Source organism: Hirundo rustica, chromosome 6 (assembly GCF_015227805.2).
Source record: "Hirundo rustica isolate bHirRus1 chromosome 6, bHirRus1.pri.v3, whole genome shotgun sequence".
In the NCBI taxonomy this organism is placed as follows: Eukaryota; Metazoa; Chordata; class Aves; order Passeriformes; family Hirundinidae; genus Hirundo; species Hirundo rustica.
Window position 1 is genome coordinate 34,317,596 of NC_053455.1, and position 21,960 is coordinate 34,339,555.

A 21,960-nucleotide genomic window follows, 5' to 3' on the forward strand; every position below is an offset into this window, starting at 1 on the left:
CTCGTTACTCATCCCTAATTCATGGGAGCTGGCGCTATTGCTACATGTTACTCATTAGCGTTGCTACAACTGTGAGTGGGAGCTCCAAGCAGACGCGTCGCTCTCCAGGCCCGGTGTTCACAAGCTGGCCCTTTGTGCAAGAAGTATTATTTTTAAATGTCAACCATGTATTAAGTAATGACTCAAGGGACTGACAAATCAAAGCTCAAGGCTTTGAGTGAGACACTCATCTGTCTTATAAACATGGAGCTAGATTGTCCTGGATCTCATTTAACTACTAATCACCCTTTAAGCTCAGCTGCTCTATTTCACTATCTTGTATCTAAATATCATATCTAAATATGCTTAAACCCAGACTTTCCGCAGGTAGCAGGGCCAAGTGTGAGAAGCAGCAACAAAGCCAGACTTCAGGTGTCAAGAGAGCTCTCGGCACCCAAAGAGAAACACAAAGGAAAAGAATACTAAAGAATACTGTTCATTGACAAGTTGTTTCTTTTCTTACTACTTAAAAATCCAGGCCCAAAATATATGACTATAGAGCCTGATCAAAGCCCGTTAATTTCCATAGTATTCTTGGCATTGACTTTGATAGGCTGTGAATCAAGCCCATCCCCAAGTAGAACATATGGGTCTCTTGCACAGCTTATTTCTATTCATACTTCACTTTTTTTTTTTCCTTTTTTTTTCTTTTTTTTTTTTTTATTTCATACATTATTCACAGTTTGTGATGGCAGAAAGACAGTTTATATCAGTGACACAAAGAAGACAAAGAAAGAAATACAGCATATGTGTTGTCATTATTATGAAAACTAAGGCATATTGGGCACAATGCATTTCATTTTCATTATACTACAGGATTCTAATAAGCATCATTGATAGTGAAGTCACTTGTCCTTAGCACAAGTAATGAAGAAAGAAATGAAAACTTTTCAGGTTGTTTTTGAAAATCTTGTATACTGTCTAGGCATTTTAGGCACAAATTTAATTTCACTTCAACATCTCAAGTTCCTTTGATGACAAAGTCACGTATCTTAGTCCCAAACACAAAAGTAAATAAGACATTTAGATAGTTTTCTTTTACTTTGAAGGCAGTTTTATATTTGAAAATGTGAGTGCCTGTGTCAGATACATTGAATTTTCTCTTTCAGTCCAGCTGTGGGCAATTATCTAATACCTGTTAAAACACAACTGTGTCTACCTGAAGGTCTACAGAAATACATGAAATCTTTAAGTAAATACAGATTAGGATGGAAATGCAGGATGAACTGTCTCTCATGACCAGGACTCTGGGCCCAGCCTTATGCAATGCTTGCAGTTATAACCAAGCTCACATATTCATTAATCTAAGTTATAATTTGGGGTCTCAGAAGACCTGGGAATGTTGAGTTTTTACCCCAGTTTTATTTATTTTAATCTTAATTTTAATTTAATTCAGTTTAATTTGATATTTTACCTAATATCTATCAAGTTTTTCTATCCAAAACTCCTAAATATTCCTTTCACACAGTGCCTTCACTTCCTCTCCACTTAAATCTGCTTTTTTGTGCAGATTAACAATTAATGTCTGGTTGCCAGGAGGAGGGAGTGATTATGAAATCCACTGTAGCAATATTTTAAACAAATAAATAAAAAGAGCTGGGAAAAGTCAACAAGATCTCCAAGTCAGTAATATAATGTCTCTTGAAAATATGGACAGAATGTTTTCCCATGGAGATGTGGCAATGGTCTTGCTAAGAGCATGCAGCAACTAGGAAAGAGAACACTAAATGGCAATAGCTTTTTGTGGTGATTTTTCTTTTTGGAAGGAAGAAAATGAATGAGTATGATTTTTCTTGTGAGTCAGTGATGAATATTTTCTATGTGTGCCACTGCTGAGTTTCCTGTAGGTCATAACAAAGATGAGTGGGTTGATAGGGTAGTTGACTGGGAGAAGATCACAGAATTTAAAAAATGCATCCCCAATGTTATTTCATTATTTTAGTGAACAAAGAGGATTCTATTTAAACCTATTTATTTTAAAATACCTTCTCAGATTTTTCACTCTCAACTGAAAGTCACTCCCCACAAGAGCAGTAAGGTCATATTTTTATGCACTTTATTTTGCAGAAAATTCTCATTCATCAGTTCTATTCCTGAGTTCTAATATTCCACACATGTGTGCTCTTTAGTAGATTTTTTAAAATAGTTTTAATGAAAAGAAGACAAAGTGCTCCTATGAACATAGTTTCCACAGAGTAATACATAGGTAGGTATATGCTAATGCCCTAACTACTTAAGCATTTTAGATTGTTGGCCATTGTTTAGATCATGAGTTTGTTATTTAGTTGTTAAAGTGTTTTCAAAGCTTAGAATTTGCTAGGTCATCACATCACAATTTAGAAGATCCAGTCAGGAAACTCTCTTCTGAACCTGAGAAATGTGGTTTTTTTTTTTTTTTTGGTTTGTTTTTTTTTGTTTGGTGGTTTTTTTTTTTGTGTTTTTTTTTTTTTTTTTTTTGTTTTTTGTTTTTTTTTTTTTTTTTTTTTTTTTTTTTTGCTTTCCTTTCTCTAGGACTAGGGCTAATTTTAGTTCTATGCCAAAAAGGTCTCCTGGCCTCTTGGAGCAGCAAACCTATTCTAAGAGGTGTACATAGCTCTGGTGGCCACTTTGCCAGTGCTTAAGAACTGTGCACCGCCAAACAGTCTATACTCACTTTATTTCTCAAAAGCTGGACATAGACAGCCTTGAAGAAAGCAATAAAAGTGAGTAAGGTCTTCCTGAAGGACGCTTGGTGGTGGGAAGGTTTTGTAGCATTGTGAGGGACCAGCTTGCTCCTGCACCTTAGGCTGGTGTTGAGCTTATCTCAAGGCATTCTCCCTTGCCTGGATCTCCTTCCTGCGTCTCCTTCCTTCCTCTTCCTTCGGTGTCACTCTCTCCCTCTTGTCTGGGCACACAGGAGGGCTATTTGAAATGGAAGCGTGGGAGGCACAGACTGTTGCATGAAGCATGTGATCTTCCCATCTCTGCCATCTCTCCTCCAAAATGTTCCTGACTTTCGAAGACCTATTATCTATTCTCTTCTTACTGTACTTTCCCCCAAAACACATTTGCTGATTCTTGGTCCTCACTCCTAAATACCTGGGAATGTCCCTTTTGGTATAGAAATTTTTAATTTTCTACTTCCAAGGGTGAGAATGACTCAATCTACTTTATCCTCATCCTTAGTGGAAAAAAAACCAAAAAAACAAAAACCAAACCAAACCAAACCAAACCAAACCAAAAACAAAAACAAAAAACAAAACAAAACAAAAAAAACACACCAAAAAAAGAACACCACAAATTTCCACAGTCTGTTCTGCTGGGGAAGCATGAGACTGCTCTAATTAAGAAAAAAATGAAGTTTCCGAAGTTCTTCTGAAAGAGCAAAAAATATAATCAAAGAATGTGACAATGAGACGAAGTGCAGTGGTAAGGAGAATATGGGAAAATGCCACAAGTTTCAAGAGTCAATGTCTTTCCAGCTGTGACCCAAAAAACTTTCTAGTATTTTGACACTCTTACAATATGAATTATTGCATGAACAGACCATAAATGGAAAATGTTCACAATAAATGTGAAATATTTCCAATAAACCTGGAAAGAAATTTCAATATACCTAAAATGGGGAACAATTATAGAGACTATGCCTAGTTTTCAAATAAGAAAACTGCAACTTTTCTTCACGTTTGTCTTCTTAAAAAGAAGAGCCAGCCTATGCTATATGCTTTTTCAACTATATTTCAAATATGACTTTTTATTAATGTCACTGTGATTACTTGCTTTCCTGACTCCTTGTAAGGAATAAGATTTGTTTAATCTCCTTTCTCTCCAAGCCTACTTGTCATACTGAGTTCCAACTTAAAAAAAAAAAAAAAAAAAAAAAAAAAAATCTGGCTAGTTGTCTCATAGTATTTGGCTTCTTCTATATTAGGGTGGATTTTGTGTCTTTAATGAAAGGAGGATATTTTAAGAGTAACTCAGTGCTGACTACCAATATGAAAAAAACCCTTTTAATATTGCTGTCTTAAGGACTATTATTAAAGATAAAATGTATTTTGATCTACTCAGCAATGTGAAAATATTATATGTGCAGAACAGAAACATTTAACCCAACCAAAACCAGCAAACAGAAGAAAATTCAAGAATTCAAAAACCTGGGAACAAATAATTAAAGAGCAAACCTTCAAAATATGTAGGAATATATCTCATAATCTGAAACAAATATCTGAGCAAAAATATTTCTTTTTGGAAATCTGTATATATACATAATAGTTCTTTGAAAAATATAATTCTTTGTTCAACAGCTTCCTCTAGTTAATAGCATAAAGGATGTTTTAAATATTGTCACATCCAGAAATGGATTCTGATTTTTATTTTCTTTTAATGACAGTGCTCGTGACTGGGACTCCTGGAACTCATAATTCTGGTTTACATGTTAAAACAGGGAAAGGAATGGGCTCTGCAATTTGAATAGCAACCGCAAAACCAAAACCAAAACCAAACCAAACAAAACAAATTAAAATCTGTACTATATTAGGAGGCTGAAGGAAAGCATGAATTTAAAAGCTATATAATGAAGTGACTGAATTTATCTACAAGACAAATATAAGATTGAAATTTAAAAATAATACCTCTTTAAGATAGTGCCTGTGTGCCTCAGTCATAAACTGGAGCATTGGTATTAACATGAAAGACTAAGCAGACACACAAGATCCCTCATATGCCAAAGACAAGACAATTGTTCCAGAAAGAGGGGTTTTCTTTGTTACCACCATCTTTTAAGTGTATAGGCAGACACAGATTTGCAAAAAAAAAAAAAAAAAAAAAAAAAAAAAAAAAGAAAGAAAGAAAGAAAGAAAGTAAAAAAAAGTGTAATAATGCATTAACTCAAAGAATACAGCCAGAAAATGTAAACTTTTTCCATCAGGCAAGTCTTTCTTCAGGTCATATGCTTCAAACTAACATAGATATTTCGTGATTATGTCAAAGCCAGTTTTGCAAATATTTAGAATCAAAGTAAATGAGGTCAGAATTTTGTGGAAAAGACCAGTCAATTATCCTATAATTAAAGCCTGCATAATAATGCATTACACCATGGAATATAATTCACATTCAGTGTGCAGCTGTACAACTAGTATTTCCTAACACCAGAATAATAGACTGCAATCTCAGTAATTGTGGCACTGACTTGAAAATCTTGAAGATACAGAAGATGTAAAAGACATTCTCCCCAGAAATTGTGGGTTTGTTTTTTCTTTGATAAGCATAATGACATTATGTCTCTCCTCTTCATTCAAAACTCCGGTGAGCAAGTCAATTTTGTGCCTTGCATTGTTAAAATTTTGTAATACTTTTGCAAGACTGACATACGGGGCTAAGACTAACAAAGCCACACCTTTTAAACACATACTCTTCATGTTTCTCCTGGCCTGCAACTGCTTACCTTATTGCATCTACTATACATTCTGCCCTAAGGAGGAAATGTGTTCACACTCTGCATGAAATACCTTTATAGGGCAGAAATGCACATGCCCATAAAAGAAGAGTAAACTGGCCTTCTCTGAGCTAGAGGACCAGATTGTGAATGATTGATTTCTCAATCAAAACCAAGTATTTACATGCCTTCAGCTGTATCTTGCATGGAGGTGAGACTTCCTGGTTCATTTGCTACAGTCTCTTGGCACCAGTAAGATACTGATATAGATAGCAGTCTTATTCATGCTTAAATCCATTTGTTTGATGAAAGCAGAAGTTGCTACTTAAACTCATCTGTAAAAGGTTCAGAAGGTAGCAAATTATTTCAAACAATCAGGTGATTTACATGTATACATACATGTATTTTTAGAAAAGCCTCAACAAGAGTAAAATATTGGAACATAGTTTTAACCAGACCCTGCAACATAACCAGCAAAGTGAAAAAATTCAGATGTGTTCCAAAAGCTGTAGCTGGTTAGTGAAATACCCACATTAGCGAGAAGTCAAGTATTCTGGGTGCTTCTTGTAATTTCAGTGATGATTTCTCAAGATTTTCTCCACTGAAAAATGCATTATTAAATAATGTAAGATTATCATATGATCCATAAATAGAGGTAATGACCTTAATCCATTTTGTAAGATGTACATAAGAGGCACGTACCATCTTCAGTGTTTCTCGGTGTAGAGTTTTGCCAGCTGGGAGGTGAAGAAATCAATTATTGTTCATGTCTGTGATTTTATGGGTTGCAAACTGTGGATCTGAGTAAATCAAACTGAGATTTTTATCCAAAGGAATAACTGACTGTTTATGCCATTAGACATGAATTGCTGCTTCATTAATTATTAGATAGCCACTATGTCCAAAAAGGGTGACAGAAGAATATTGTGTGTATATAACTTCATGCAACTTGCACCAGAGCTGTAGTATTATCATTAAAATAACTCTTGTTGTCAGTCATTAGGGCTTTTTTCCAAGTTCTCTTCATGCGTATATACTCATCATGCCTCTTCTTGTTTTTGTAACTCAGTGATGCACAGTGAGCTCTAAATACCATTTGCTTGTTCAAGGCCTGGATTGTTGGCTCCTTCCCTTACAGTGCTCTGAGCAAAATCAACATTTTTCTCATTCATTCTGCTCCTTTGCTTTTCAGGGGCAGAGCTACCACTGAAGATGATTTGCAGTTTTTGATAGATCATCACAGCTCTGCAACAAAATCTGTCTTGAATGAATTTTAAGCACACAACTTGAGGAAAGCAACACTTCTGTGTATGTAAAGTCTATAGGCAATCATCTGCACTGCCTTAGAAACAGAGAAGCATTTTGCACTGCATAGCACAAGGTCATACATTTGTTAATTTTGTTAATTTTTTTGTATTTGGTAAAAGCAGAATGTGAACATTTCTAAGTTCTAATAGAAGCATATAAACTAAGAACTGCGTGTAGCCACGTTTAAACCTTCTGTCACCTTAAGACAAAATTTTAGTAGAAAACACCTTTCACTAGTGTCATAAACAGAATGTTCATATGGAACAGTATTGCTTATCACTTCCCTAAGCTTTTTAATGCAGATTTTCTTAAGTTGTATGGATACAACAAGCAAACATAATGGAAAACAAGGATGAGACCTGGGTTTCTTTCCCTTCTTTTAGGGACTCTACGATGTTATTAGAAGCGTTGACACTGTAAACCCTGTTAGGTACTGTTAAAATATCTTCAGGAATTCATCAGTTACGACATTCTGTTTCTATTCTGTTTATTTTTTAATGCTGGTTCTTGTAAATGTGATTTCACACAACTTTTTAAAGGGACATAAAATCCTTGCATACCTTTGCCTTTAAGTAGCTCTGGAGGCTTGCTTACCTTTATGCCCTTAGCCTCAAGAAACTCAGTTTCTGGGCAAGGTCCTGTTCACCTCTCTGTACCAAAAAAATGAGTTCATAAATTCATGATCAGCCTGATTTACCAAACTAGCAATAACCGCTTTGAACTTGAATCAATAAGAGACATGATTTAACACACTTTGAGACACCCCAAATGGCAAATATAGATAGTTAATCAACTAGTGTCCCATGTTTTCTAGAAATCTCAGAAATCACAGAATGATAATTTGAGATTTGTGACACCTCTGGAGGTCATCTCGTCCAACCTCTTCCTGCTCCAGTGTGGTCACCTATAGCATGTTTCCCTGGACTATGTCCAGATGTCTTTTGAGTATTTCCAAACTCCACGTTCAAGAGACTACACAACCCACTGTCTGTGAGAGTGTTCAGTTAACTTCACAGAAAAAATTGCCTATCTTTAAGAAAAATAATATTGATTAACTAGCGATGAAGAGGAGAAACAGAAGCTAGGAGTGATAATTCTCAGTTTCCCTGTGATTGCTTTGTGATTTCCACAGTCAGACATTACCGACTTTTGTTTCCATTTTTATGTCAATAGGTGTGTGTCAAGTCCTAGAACAATAAAAAAGTCAATAAAAATTAATAATGGAATAACAGAAAACTCATTGCCTGAGTCACTCGATGAATGACTCAATGACAACACATGCATGAATACTCTTTGTTCCTGTGTTAATTGTGAGGCAACTTCACTGCCAGACCTTAGCCACAGTAACTCTACAGCTGCTTCCTAATGTAAGGGGATTTATCCTAGTCATGACACTGAAAAAGTAATTACAGAGAGGACAAAAAAGATAATAATAACAATAGTTAAAGACGCCATCCTCAAAATATTTGAGCTCCAGGGTATTTCATCTCAAGTGGAAAAAAACCTGATGGGGAATGGTAAGGCTAGTTGTGGTAGAGAAGTTTCCAGTGTTTTCTTTTTCAAGGCAAGATTATTTATTCCCACTCTCTGAAAATATTTCCTATGTTTAGGAAATCATATCCATCACACATATATTGTCATTCCTACACAAACCCTAAGTTTGGCTTTCCAATATAGCTAGAGGAAATGTAAACAAGCAAACACATTCCTTTCTCCTAGTTGTATCCACAGTGGCAATGGTCAATGATTTTGTGAGTGGGGTTTTGTCTTGTTTTCCAGTTTGAGCCAACAATTACTACTGATCATACCAAAAAAGGACGGCAGACTAAACTGTATTTTACCTTTGTCCTTTTGTGGTCTACAATGATTGACAGCTAAATTTGGATTTGCCATAAGTGAAAAGAGCAAACTCTTGGCAAGAGCGCTGAGATGACTCCACCATCTCCACTGCTTCAAAAATTTGTCAGTTAACTTTCTGGGGATTTTTTGTGGATCTTCAACGAAGATCAACAGCAGAATGTACATGTCAGCTTTTTCAGGTGTGGAGGTGTCCTCTCACGATAAGTAGCTTTCAAGTTTATTACATTTGGGGTAATAATATCATTACTATGGTAATGACATAATATGTGCCACTTTTGGGAATGAGAAATTACACATAATTTCTATTTGCTTCAGTCTTGTTTCTATAGCAACAAGACTAGTAATTCTCATTAATGACTAGGTTGTTAGCATTGTTATTTTTGGTAATTCCAGGTTATTAATGTCCTTAGTTTTTCTGCATCTTATTGATGACTAAATCTGAGTGGCTGTTAAATGAAAAAAAAATAGGTCCAGTTAACTAAAAGCTAACTTTCACAAAAATCAAAGAGTGTTTTTTTCAATCTAGTTTTTAAATTAGCACAGAATTAAATTCCGAGAATAGAGGTAATAAGTCGTTTAGGCTAGAGGCAAAATTCAAACTGACTGATAAACACAAGTATTAAGACAAACCACACAATTGTGATGAAAGTGCTGACATTATCATTTAACATTTCAGTTTGCCAAGTCCATCTTTCCACTAGAAAAGATATTTCCCCCCTAGAGTAATACTGCTATAAGAGCAGCAAGGCAGTTTCAGGCACAATGGTTGTCATCAGCTCATTTTCCACTGGGATTCAAGGTTAAAGGTTGTGCCTAAATGCCACAAGGTCATTATTAGAGCTACATATTCTGTTACATTTCATTCTCCTTAAGGGCAAACTTCATGCTAAATGCTTATGTGCTAAAGAATTGCAAATATAGTTTTCTAATTATAGAAGATATCAAGATTACACTTGCATCCTTTCTTTTCTAAAACATTGTACAGATGCCATGAAATAATTCCCCCCAAATTTAATCCACCTTAATAGAACTATAGAGTAGGCTTGGCTTCTTCTCCCCTATAAATGCTTATGCATGTCCATACTTTTACTTACTGATGTTTGTTTGAGTAGTCGCATGTTGGTGCCTGCAGGACCAGGTGTAGTTTACTTGTTTTAACTCACTTTCTTAAGAAGGCCTTAAAAATAGAATTCCTTGAAAATGCTTCAATAGTAAAGTTTATAGGTTTTTTTATGATGTGCTTTCAAAGTACATAGCAACATTTTGCAATCACCTAGTAAATATTAATAAAGCATTTATAACCTCTTTAAGTTTAGATTGCTACCATTGTCTTCCGAGCCAATATTAATATATATGAGTTAGTGATGGACTCCTGCATTTGGTGATTAATTAATTAGGGCTTTTGGATTTAAAAATATTTTACAGCAGGAGAAAAACAGACTTGGAAGAAAATGAAAGAACAAGTGAAAGTAAAATAATCTTATCCCTCATTATACATCATAAGGTCCATACCTGGACCAGATCTGTGACCAGGATACACAAAATGTTAGACTTAATTTTCTTCTCTGGAGGTAGGAATTGATTATTTCTCCTGCAATCAGGCAGGCAAAGATGACTGTGCAGGCCATGAATTTTCTTTCAAGGCATATAGTATGGACTGTATAATATAGCCCACTTTTGCTCATATTCTTCTGTTGCACAACTGGACCTATATTTTTGTGCAAACTTTTGACAAGATCTGACACATACATTTACATGCACAAAGGAAAAATATCTTCTCTCAATGAAGAAATCCACTTAATTTCTTTGCTGCATTACAAATCAATTCAGACCCTGTTTTTACTGCAGGCTACTGGACTGAATCTATGGAGCTGCAAAGGATAATTTATTTCAACTAATCATTTCCTATGCTAAATATTATTCATGTTAAACATCTTTTCTTCTTGCATGAAACTATATGGTTTAATATTTAAAATTATTATTTAAAACAGTGCTTTATACTCATGAGAATGTCCTGTCCTTCTTTTGGGCAATGGGGACAAAGTAGCCAACTCACCCTACTAGTCAGCTCACCCTAGAGAGATGAATTGTTGGAGACTGGAGATTCTGACAGAATGCACAATGCTAGTTGCCAACTGACACTGTGGGTCAACAGCCATTTAGCATAAATTAAAGCAGTGCGTAGGCTGCTGCAGTCTATGCCAAGACCAATGAATAACTCTTGCTTGGATGAGGATGCCTGGCTCATTCACAGCTCTTTTCAACCTCCTGTGCTTATGGCTTCCTATCACATCACAGAATGCAGTAAGTGTTCAGGTTCTTTACCGTAAAAAGATGATCGGCTTCAAGGAATCATTTAAGAGATGGATCTGTGACAATGAAATTAAGTCAATCATCAGCATTTGCTTTATCAGCTATAATTTTTTGCATACAAAAATAGTGAAAAAAGGCTAATACCCCCCCCCCATTTGTTTAGAAATATCTAATATTTTAGCAGAAAATTCCTGCAGATACATTTTTGCCTATAAAACCTATGATATTTCAAATCACAAACTTGGCAAATTTCAAGCACCTGACAGTGCAGAACATAATGGGAATATTCAACATGGGCAGCTTCTCTTCAGTGTAGCCTAAGAAATGAACATTAGTGGTGTTCAGACATTTTCTGACAAGATGGATTCTAATCAGGTTTTGTCAGAACTGAAGTTTTGGTAGAAGTCTTTGCAGCAAGATGAAAATTCTGATCAAAACTAAAGGTAGAATCACATATTGAGAAAGGCCACTGATTACAGGGAATTACAGGTATTACAGGGAAAATTCCCCTTGTTTATTTTCACCTCCGAATGCTCTGTAGTTTGATATTTTCAGAAGACAGAACTTGGGGAGTGAGTGACTCAAAGTGACTTTTTGATTTTCCTAATGTGGTGTGTTGACTCTGGCTGGATGCCAAGCACCCAGTAAAGCCACTCTATCACTCTCCTCCACAACTGGACAGGGAAGCAAAAATATAGCAAAAGGTTCATGAGTTGAAATAAAGATTGGAAGAGACCACTCACCAATTAGCATCACAAGCAAAACAAGCTCAGATTGGAGAAGTTAGTTGAATTTATCACTAATCAAAATCAGATCCTGATAGTGAGAAATAAAACAAATCTTAAAAATATCTTCCCCCCACTCTTCCCTCCTTCCCAGCTCTACCTCCTCTCCCAGCAATGCAGGGAGAGAGGGAATGGGAGTTACGATCAGTTCATATCCCATTTTTTCTGCCACTGCCCAGGGAGAGGAGTCCTTCCCCTGCTGCAGTGTGGAGTTCCTCCCACAGGAGAGAGTCCTCCATGAACTTCTCCAACACTGCTCCCACGGGACAGTTCTTCACAAATTGCTCCAGCGTGGATTCCTCTCTCCGTGGGTCTGCAGGTCCCTGCCAGGAACCTGCTCCAGCACTCCAGGCCTCCCAGGGGGTCACAGCCTCCTCTCAGGGGAGGGGGCTCTCAGCTCTGGGGGCTGCCGCTGGATCTGACATGCTCATGAGAAGAGCTCCTATAGCACACGATCCACTTGACTGCTTGTACATTCAGCTTGTACTACTTCTCTGTAGTACAGCCAGTTGCTCCATCCTTAAAACCTCTAATGGTGATGCATGAATAGACATTCGTGTTTCTGTCCTGGCAGATTTTGAAATTCAGTCCCTTCTGATGGGAACAATATAAGCAACAGACTGTGCTGTTCTGTGCCAAAGCTGATTAATCTTAAACTAGTAGTTCCTCTGCAGGGGTAGACCCTCTTCCTCTAAAAGTAATAGTTTATCAAAGATTGAACCAATTTAGAAATCCTTGAAAGACTTCATTTAATGTTAAAAAAATTACTTTTCCCACCATCTTCAGCCCTACATTTTTAAAATTTTATTTCAATGAGAATATAAAATTGAAAACCTTCTGAATTCACAAGAGCAATCCAGATATGCAATAAAACAAATATATTTTATTTTTATTCTCCTTCTATAGGCTTTCCTTTACTTACAGTCCCTATTATATGTAATGGCAAAACCCCAAAGACTTCAGTGCTTGCCCTAAAAGCAAAACTCATGTGCAAAAAATATATTATTTTAATAAATAATGTATACCATATATAATTTTCTGGAGATTTCAGTAATGTCCTCTTTTTTTGAGCTTTCAATTCATTTTCCAGTTTAAAATAAAAGGTGAAAAACCTTACTGTCAAAATATTTTCCATGATAATCTGTTCCCCCTTACTTTACCAAACACTGTTTTAACACTTTAACCATCTTTCCAGATTCCCTTCAGATATCTTAGTATTTTAAATATATCCATATATATATATATATATATATATATTCACTGGCAATTCTGCTAACAGGAATAGACACATGCTACATAAGTTACATTTTGCCCATCCAATTTTTGTACCATGGGCTTTGGATTATGTTCTGTTCAAATAATTTAAGAATCAATATTACAGCTTTACAGTGTCTGCTAACTTTAATCTCTTTGGTACTGATTTTAAAACATGCCTAATTTTGATTCTAGCCTACTATGCTGGGTTAAATATTTTAGTGAGGACACTCTATTACATTTTAAGAGTACTTATCAATATTGTTAGTTTGGTTGTTGCTACACCCGATTTCTATGTAGTCACATGGGTAAAGATATATTTAAGACCTTTTTTTTGTTGTTAAAAATGGTGTTAGTGGGGGAGGGATTATGTTCTGTCAAGTTGAACACAGCACTTGCTAATTTTTGGCACATAGCACTTATTTCCAAGCATTATGTTTCTTGTCAAGCCTTGAGATCTACCGTGGCCCAAACTGACATTTTATGTCAAACATTTACAAAACTTCATTTTCCAAGTGCTCTTAGAATGAATGATGTAGCATCATTCATGTAGTAACGTTAGATATCTTAAAATATCCTAGCCACATAGGTTTATCAAAATGTAGCAACTACTGGAAATGTCATGGCATGTAGTTTTATGAATGGACTTCCAGTAAATTTTCAGATTAGTTTCTAAAGTTTGTACTGATATTAGTCTCATAAAGTTGTAGCGCTATTAGTACTAAAGAGTGATGTCATTTTTTTTTTTTTCTCAGTGGAGTAGTTATTAGATTTCCATTTCTATAAGAAAAAAAATGCCCAACATTAGCATTAATGGTTTCACGTGTTGTCACATTATATTATGACACAGCATCCTAATAATCTCCTACCTGTCCTTGTCTGTATTTCTTTAAATGTTATTCAGTGTTGCACCTGTTATGCTTAACTTCTATCTTTCATGCTGCATTGTGAAGCCCTGCCCATGCTTCAGGATAAGTGCCACAGTAAAAGAAATAGAGAATGAATTTCAAAAATCTATTTCTGAATTTATGATCTTGATATGATGTCATATGCTATGAAGTGATATGATTATGTGTTTTTGTCAGTAAATTGTTTTAAGTATATTTCACCTGCTTTTAATTATGGTTGTTATTTTAAAGTATTTTAATATGTACAATGTACAAGTGGAGCAATAGTAGCCTACACAGTGTGAGACAATGTACTCTTTGTATCACATTTGTTCTTCTTCTAGTAGGTGATCAACATTGTAGTTGCTTCATAGGAGACAATTTAGTTTAAATATTAAAAAAAAAAAAAAAAAAAAAAGTGCAATTTCATAGCAAAAGATGTTCTCAAGAAACACAGGCTATCTAATTAGTTTTTGCAGAAAGCAGCCTCAAATAGCTGAGTATTAAATACTTGTGGCTTTTTTAGTAACACTTCCTTCATGAAATATAAAGAATTTCAAACTATGGACGTCTCAAATATTTTATTTAGTTTCCAGGTGACAGTGATTTGTCTTTCATTGCCCAATGATTTAGTTCATTTATTCTAAAATATCATGTTTTGTTCAGTAAATAGTTTCTGTTTGTGAATTAAGTTGGAGGTTTTTTTGCCTACAGATTGTCTTTTAAAATCACAAAATGGTAGAAAACTATGGCTGGAAGGGACTTCAAAAAGTCATCTAGTTCACCCACTGCCTAAAACAAGATCAAGTATACCTCTATTATTCCTGACAATTGTTTGTTGAATCCATTCTTAAAAACTATCAAAAATGGATATTCTTGAAACCTCCTCAGGCACTCTTGTCCAGACTTTCATTATCCCTACTGTTAGAAGGTTTTCCCCACAGCCTATTCTGAATATTTTTAAAATTAATTTAATCCCTTTAGTTATCATTTCTATAAAGGATGTTGTGAACAGGTAATTTTTCTTCTCCTGCAGCAACCTTGTAGGTACATGTGGCTGTTTTCCTTCCTGTGTGATGAAAGCCCTTTTGTTCAACCATGGTCAGGTTTCCATGCCTTACATGTGTTACTGTTTTTGTTCTCTAGATTTTCTCCAGCAGAGAAGATGTCATGCTTAGCATTCTGAGGCCATAGTAGTGCTGAGCACATGCATTTTTTAAATGGGCAAAGAGCTCTTATCTGTTGGCCTTAAATGCAGGTGAACTCCCAGAAGAGAGATTGACAAAATAAAAGAGAAGTCCAAAACGTGAAGATCTAAGGCGGTACTCTGAGATCTCAGTTATGCAGTTTAGGATTGGGACTCTGGAAGTGGAGGTTGCATGTCCAGCTCCCGCTGGCTAAATAAATTCACTTGCCACTTGCCTATGCCACCATGCAGTGCACTAGAATGAGCAAGTGGATGTAGCACCAGTGTGGTGGTGCTGACTTGGTGTTGCACTGCACAGGCGGAAGGTTTCCTCCATCTCTTGTACCCAAGGGTACAAGCATAAGTACCAGACTAGTTTCTTCAGAAGTTAGCTTTCCCAGATTATGCAAAGAGGGCACGGGGGTGTTTTCATGGAAAGTATCAGCATAATGCGCAGTTTTCAATCTGCTCAGGTGAAAATGCAGAGGTAGTGCTATTTGCCACTTGGTCTAACAGCTATAAAAATTTCCAGATTTTAATACTGAGTGAGTTAAAAAATTATATTACCCTTCTTGAAAATAGAAGACATACTGAGAAAAGTCCTGATCCTATTATGTCCACAGCAAATTTAAGATTGCACATTGTTTTTAGACATTAGGCACTTGAGATGTGTTTATACCTACCTACATTAGAACATAATGCTGATTTCATATTCGAGACTGCATGGATAGCTAATATACACCTTTCAAACAGAGAATTCAGTGAATGTCTGACTGCATGAGTTAAGTAATTTTTTCAAGAACTCTATCTGTGTTCATAAGTGCATCTATTTATCCCATTTTCTTACCATTAATTTCTTACTAGCGGAACGTGCCCTGTTCTTAAGTTGCATCACTGTCATTTATCCGTCCTTGGTCTCTCCTCTCCTAAACCCTTGCAGTGTTGAGAGGACAATAAGTGTGTGCTGTTTGCATAACAGAAGCTGAGGCGTTCATTGTGGTGCTCTCAGCACGTTGGGGTTTTTTTGTTACTTGGTGTGATAATGCAAGTAGAGTGTGTTAAGGAGCCAATTCTCATGCGAGACAACCTGTCATACAGACTGTCCATCTTTAGTGCATGATATTACAACTAATCAATTGTTTAGGCTTTTCCTAATGCTTTGCTTTTTGCCTACAGGTAACCTTGCGCAACTAGCAATGGGACCACATTGCATGATATGTAAACATTATTAATATCTCAGGCACAGACTTCATTACACATCACCATGACTCTTAGAACAAATTATGCATATTTTATCTAGTACAGGATATCATGGTGAATATTTTCTTCTTTAACAGAAAATAAAATGAAATAGAGAAATAAATACATGCAAAATTTGTTGTTAAGGAAAGCAACAATATGTTAAACAACATTTTTTAATCTATGAGTGTGGCAGCAGTTTTTCAGTAAATAAACCCCAAGATTTCATTACATTAAACCAAAACAAAAAAAAATTTGAACCTGTAAATTCCTTAAATGCAATATAGTTGAAATGGCCAAAAGGCAACTCCACAGTCAAATGCATATAATACATCGTACAAGTGCTAGTTTGTTCAGCTGACAGAGAGGTCCTTCTGTTAGTCCTTGCAGAGGTATTGTCACTGGTGAGAATGAATCTCTAGGCCAGCCTCTTCCTCACTATGCTATCTGAAGATGGTGTCACAAGCCTGACACAAGTACAGTCTTAGAGAGAGATGGGTATTAATTTGTTCAGCCTGAACAAATTACAGCTCCAAGAAAAGAAATCCAAAAGCAACACTAACAATTTCTTTAAAGAAATGTTACACTACTTCAGCATACTCTGATACGGACTTGTTTCTCAACCCAAATTTGAAAACATTGACTGGTATACTGGAAGGTGGAATCTTGCTTCTCTTCCTCTTCTGTGCAGAGTAAGGAAGAAATGTTACCTACCTCATTTTTCTTTGTTGAAGCTAGGAACTTAGCTACAAGTGCACATCATTTATTATGGAATACAAATTCCTCACAATTTCACTAAAGATGATGGCTTTGGCGACATTACCTGGCTAGAGGGTAGCCTGCAATCCAAATGTGCTAAGTACTGCACAAATTCCTGCCAACACAATCTCCCTTTATCAGAAGAGTAACGGGGTTCACTTCCAAGTAAAAGTAAGTTTTCAGGATTTCATATATAAATGTTGCAGGAACTAACACTGGCTACCAAGGATTTTGCACTAGTATTAGCCAGTGTTATCAGTTTCTGGAACAGACAAGTATAGTTTGCTTCAGGGATAGCATCAATTGCCTCCTCTTTGGCAAAGCATCCCTTGCTTTGTGTCAGGACTAAAATCTACTTGCTGGCTTTGAGTAAAATGCAAAGAAAGGTTCCAGCTGTATTTTTCGACAGTGCATCACTCAAAAATCCCTGGAAATTTTTCATGTTTATTGCATTGCATGAGAGTCTAATTGATGTACTTTAATTATGAACTATCTTAAGGATTCTTGTATAATTTCATATGACAAATAATATTTTTATCTTGTTAAATGTTGTGAAGAGCTGTTTGGTACTGCTGGCAGAAACCATTCTTCACCCACAAACACAGTTGTACTTCAGAAATGGATATCTCTTTACCTATAGAATTTGCAAAAACAGTGCATAATTTTCTGTTTGTGGCCTCTCACTTGGAAAATGTAAATCCACTATCCTTGTTTCCATTCAAGCCTATGTTAATGAGGTGCTAATGTCTCTATTTGGTAAGACTGTTCCAAAGAGTGTATTTTAATGTATTTGATGGAAACAAGTGAAATCTGTTGCTGTATTTATTAGTACATTGCATGATCTATATATATTCTTTATTTTATCATCCCCACACAAGATATTTTTGTTCTTAACTGGTTTACTTTAAGTGCATTCTCTGAGTTTAAAAAAGGGAAGGGTTGTTAACCAATCCAGAGAATATCATGAGTTGTTGCAGTCTCCTAAGTCCTTCACAGTAAACTTAAAGTCTAAACAATAAAAAACAGATAAATAGAGGAAATGTCAAACTGAATTCTGGGTAATGATCAGATCAGCATGCTTTTATACAATTTCCATCACTTTGAATTTTAAATCACCTTTTAAAGGGCACTAAAGCATTCTTGCAAATTAGTCTGCACTCCAATTAATGCACCCAACATGACAATAAGACCAGTTTCAGCTTGGCTAAGCAGACCAGTCAACCAGGAGGATGTGACTTGAGGACTTGGAGAGCTTGTGCCTCCACCTTTTTTCCCTCTCTCTTCACAGCAGCTTAGGTCCAATTAGGCCAGTTAATCTGCCTAAAACCATTGGGAAGGAAGGATTTCTCTAATAAAGATGAAGCATAGTCTGGGAGGACATACAAATTAAGTCTAGTCTTTTGAAAAGACAGAAAATTCCAAGATTTCCCTTAGCCATATGTCTTAAAGAGGTATTTCTTTTGGTCAAGACCAAATGATTTTTCTCCATGGGGTTTTTAACTTCAAGAGATCTTTCTGTGACATTTGTTAACATGTAAAGGATTTCTCTTTTGTCTATTTATTTTTCATACTGGGCTCATATTTGACATCCATTAAAATTTATAAGACTAGACTGCAAGTGGTAGTGATGAGAAATGCCAGGTGAAATTACAAAAAAATGTTCATAAATAGAAATGACTTTGTGTTTTTCAGCCAAGAATTAAATAATACTCGCATGAATATACAGGTATTTGAGTAGCCTAATCTGAGATTTTGAAAAGGAAAATTGAAGGGGTTGAAAAGCCACTTATAAATACATGCTTATATACAAAACACATTTTAAAAAGTAGAAACAAAATTTTTGCAAATTAGATGAACCATTTTACATAGAATTTAGCTCACTAATTAAAAAAAAAAAAAAAAAAAAAAAAGAAAAGAAAAGAAAAGGTAAAGAAATGTCTGTCCTGTTTATTGTTAGCACTGGTACATGGAACTCTGTTGTATACTCACAGCACACCTTGAACTTTCTCATTACTTTTGTGCTTTACTTATATAATTTGACTTCATTTTCTATATGTAAAATTCTAAGATGCATTTCAACAAAATTAGATGAGAAATATTCAGTCATATGCACAATAATTACATGTTGCTTTTGGAATTGCTTCCATTTCTCCTCAGAAAGCTCATTGTATCCTTGACTGCAGCAGCTGCTTTTTGATATATTGAAGTAGGATTTGGGACAGGAGAGAGAAGCATCAGTGCCTCTAGTTCAACAACATCTAATGCATTAGTAACATTTTGAACTGCTCATGTAAAAAAAAAAAAAAAAAGGAAATCACAAAAAAAAAAGACCCCCCCAAAAAACACCAAAAAACCAACCAACCAACCAACCAAAACCAAAACAGAAGAGGCATTAATTTTTTTTTTTTAATTAAAATGGTGATACAGATGTGTAATGATACAGAAGACCACTTTACGTTATCTCCAGCTAGAATAGTAATCTTCCTGTTTACCTTGGTAACAAAATGTTAAGCCACTTTATCACAAGTTTTTTTTGTTAAGAAATTTGTACTCACTTTCCCTTGAATCCTTGGCTCTGACATAAATTTTGTTGGGGAACATACAAAATATTTTTTCCAGCATCAGTCTTTTAAGGACAGCATTTTGTTCAAAACAAAACTGAAGATTTCCCACTGTCTCTTCTGACCAACACAAAAGCCAATAAAGCAGTGAGGTTTTGTGATGGGCTGTTTATTTAGTCACCATCTGTATTGTGTAAATTTTGTTGATATTCCATTCCACCTCTTTGGTCTGACGGCAAGAGACAGTTCAGAGCATATTAACTCAGATATAAATAAAGTGGCTGGCTGATCAGTTGGTCAGCCTCTGACCACCACAGTTCAACCTGGTCCATACTCCTCAGAGCCACGTCAAGAAGCCAGTTTCTCTGGCTGCTGTCCGAAGCTGGTTGTATATTCCTTCATCTCTGCCAATCCAGATTGTTCTTTCATTTGGATCTATGATTTATCTAAATATTTTAACTGAAAAGAGAAATCAATGGCACTGGCAAGCTATTTTTAATCAATGAGGCTGCACTGTAGCAAGAACTTCCTTCCTTCTTTTATGATAGCCCCAGAACAGAAGAGGCTAATATATAATCCTGCTGCTTTATAGCCGCAGAGTTTATATCCTCAAAAAAATACCAAGATAGGCCAGACCCTATAAAATTCTACACGCTTCCATATACCAAAGGCACTGATTTTGAAGACCTGGGATTCCCCATTCTAGTGTGTCAGCTATGCAAGCTCTGCGTCTTGATTCATGGATTCCGTTGAGTCTGCTCCCACTTTTTTCCATTCCACTTTTCTTCATTCCACTTTTCTTTCACACCTTATTCAACTAAAAGCTTTGTTTGAAATAATGGCTGAGCAGCCAGAAAGATGCATGAAGGTTGTAGATGAAAGAACACTGATAAAGGACTTAGATTTAGAAAGGAAATTTTAGTTGTAGTAGTTGAAACAGAGGACTGAGAAAATATACCGGGAAAAGGAAAGACAACACAAAGGAACAGAAGAAGAAAAACAAGAATAAAAATGCACTACCAGAAAAGATGAGTGAAAAGCTAGGGGGGAAAAAAAAAAAAAATCAGAGATACCAAAGGGGTAAATAAAATAAAAAGGAAGTATTAGTTGTAACCGAAGAGTAGTTTTAATTTGATTTGGCCATTTCCTTTAAATGATATTTACACAAACATCATTTATCTAGGAATTCAAATATATTTCAATTTCACACACCTGTTGCAATCTGCAGAAGAGAAATCAATAGCATTTTCCATGAGAGAGGAAAGGATGATAAGTATGGGCAGGAGTGTGATAATACCAAATAGAATCTCAATTCAGCCAAATATATTTCCATGCCCATTTAAATTTCAGTAATCTTTTATGCTTTGCAGAAAGTATTTCCTCATTCTTGATAACAATCAATAGGTATCAATCCCTAGACCCAAAATATTTTTTCAAATCTTTATTTCCTGCTTCCTCAAGCTGTTTTATAGGATCCCATGCAAAATGTCATGCTACTCAGTAGGGTAGGAATATTACAAAATCAGCCTAAGGGCTAATCTCCAAATTGTCTATTGTTTGTTTTGCACTCTTTATTAACAAAACTTCCTCTTCCAGGTGTTATTTAAATAAGAAAAAAGAAAAAAAAAAAGTTAAAGGGATACTACAGACAGCACTATGTTTCTCATTGATCTTTAATTTCCTCTTCAGAGTCAGAGATAGGAAAATATTAACTAAATCCTTGCTTTTTTTCTGTCAAAACCAATAAGGAAATAATTAAAATAAGCAAAGGCCAAGCTGCCAAAATATTTCAAGAATGACTAGGGGAATCAGATATGCACATGAAGTTCCAGAATCGGTGCAAAGCACCTACTGCGCAATACATGATGGTGTAACAGAAAATTTGCTTTAAAAATTGATGGAAGGACATGAAAGAAACACTTAGCAGCTGCCACACATACACCTAATTACAAATAGAAACTACTGCATGAAATGCAATTAAACTTTTTGATAGATCAAAGCATTCTTCTGCAATAAAAAGGAAATATTCTACTGTACATTTAAATAGAATAACTGAATTCTACTAGGGAATAGCATGAATACTAAAAGACAAAATTGAAATAATACAAGAGCTGTTATAAGACTTGCTTTGTGCTTCAAATACCACAAGAATGATGCACAAATGCAATTATCCAGTTCAACTAATAAAGAAAATTAACCGCATGGCAAAAAATTTGGTAATTATAATCTAAAAAATTTCATTAATAATTGGCATCTATGTTTTGGATATGTGATCACTAAGTTCTGTGTACATTCACAAATTTAAAAAATGGCATCAAGTACCAATTCCCTTTCAGGAAGAGGGATGTTTTCCTGA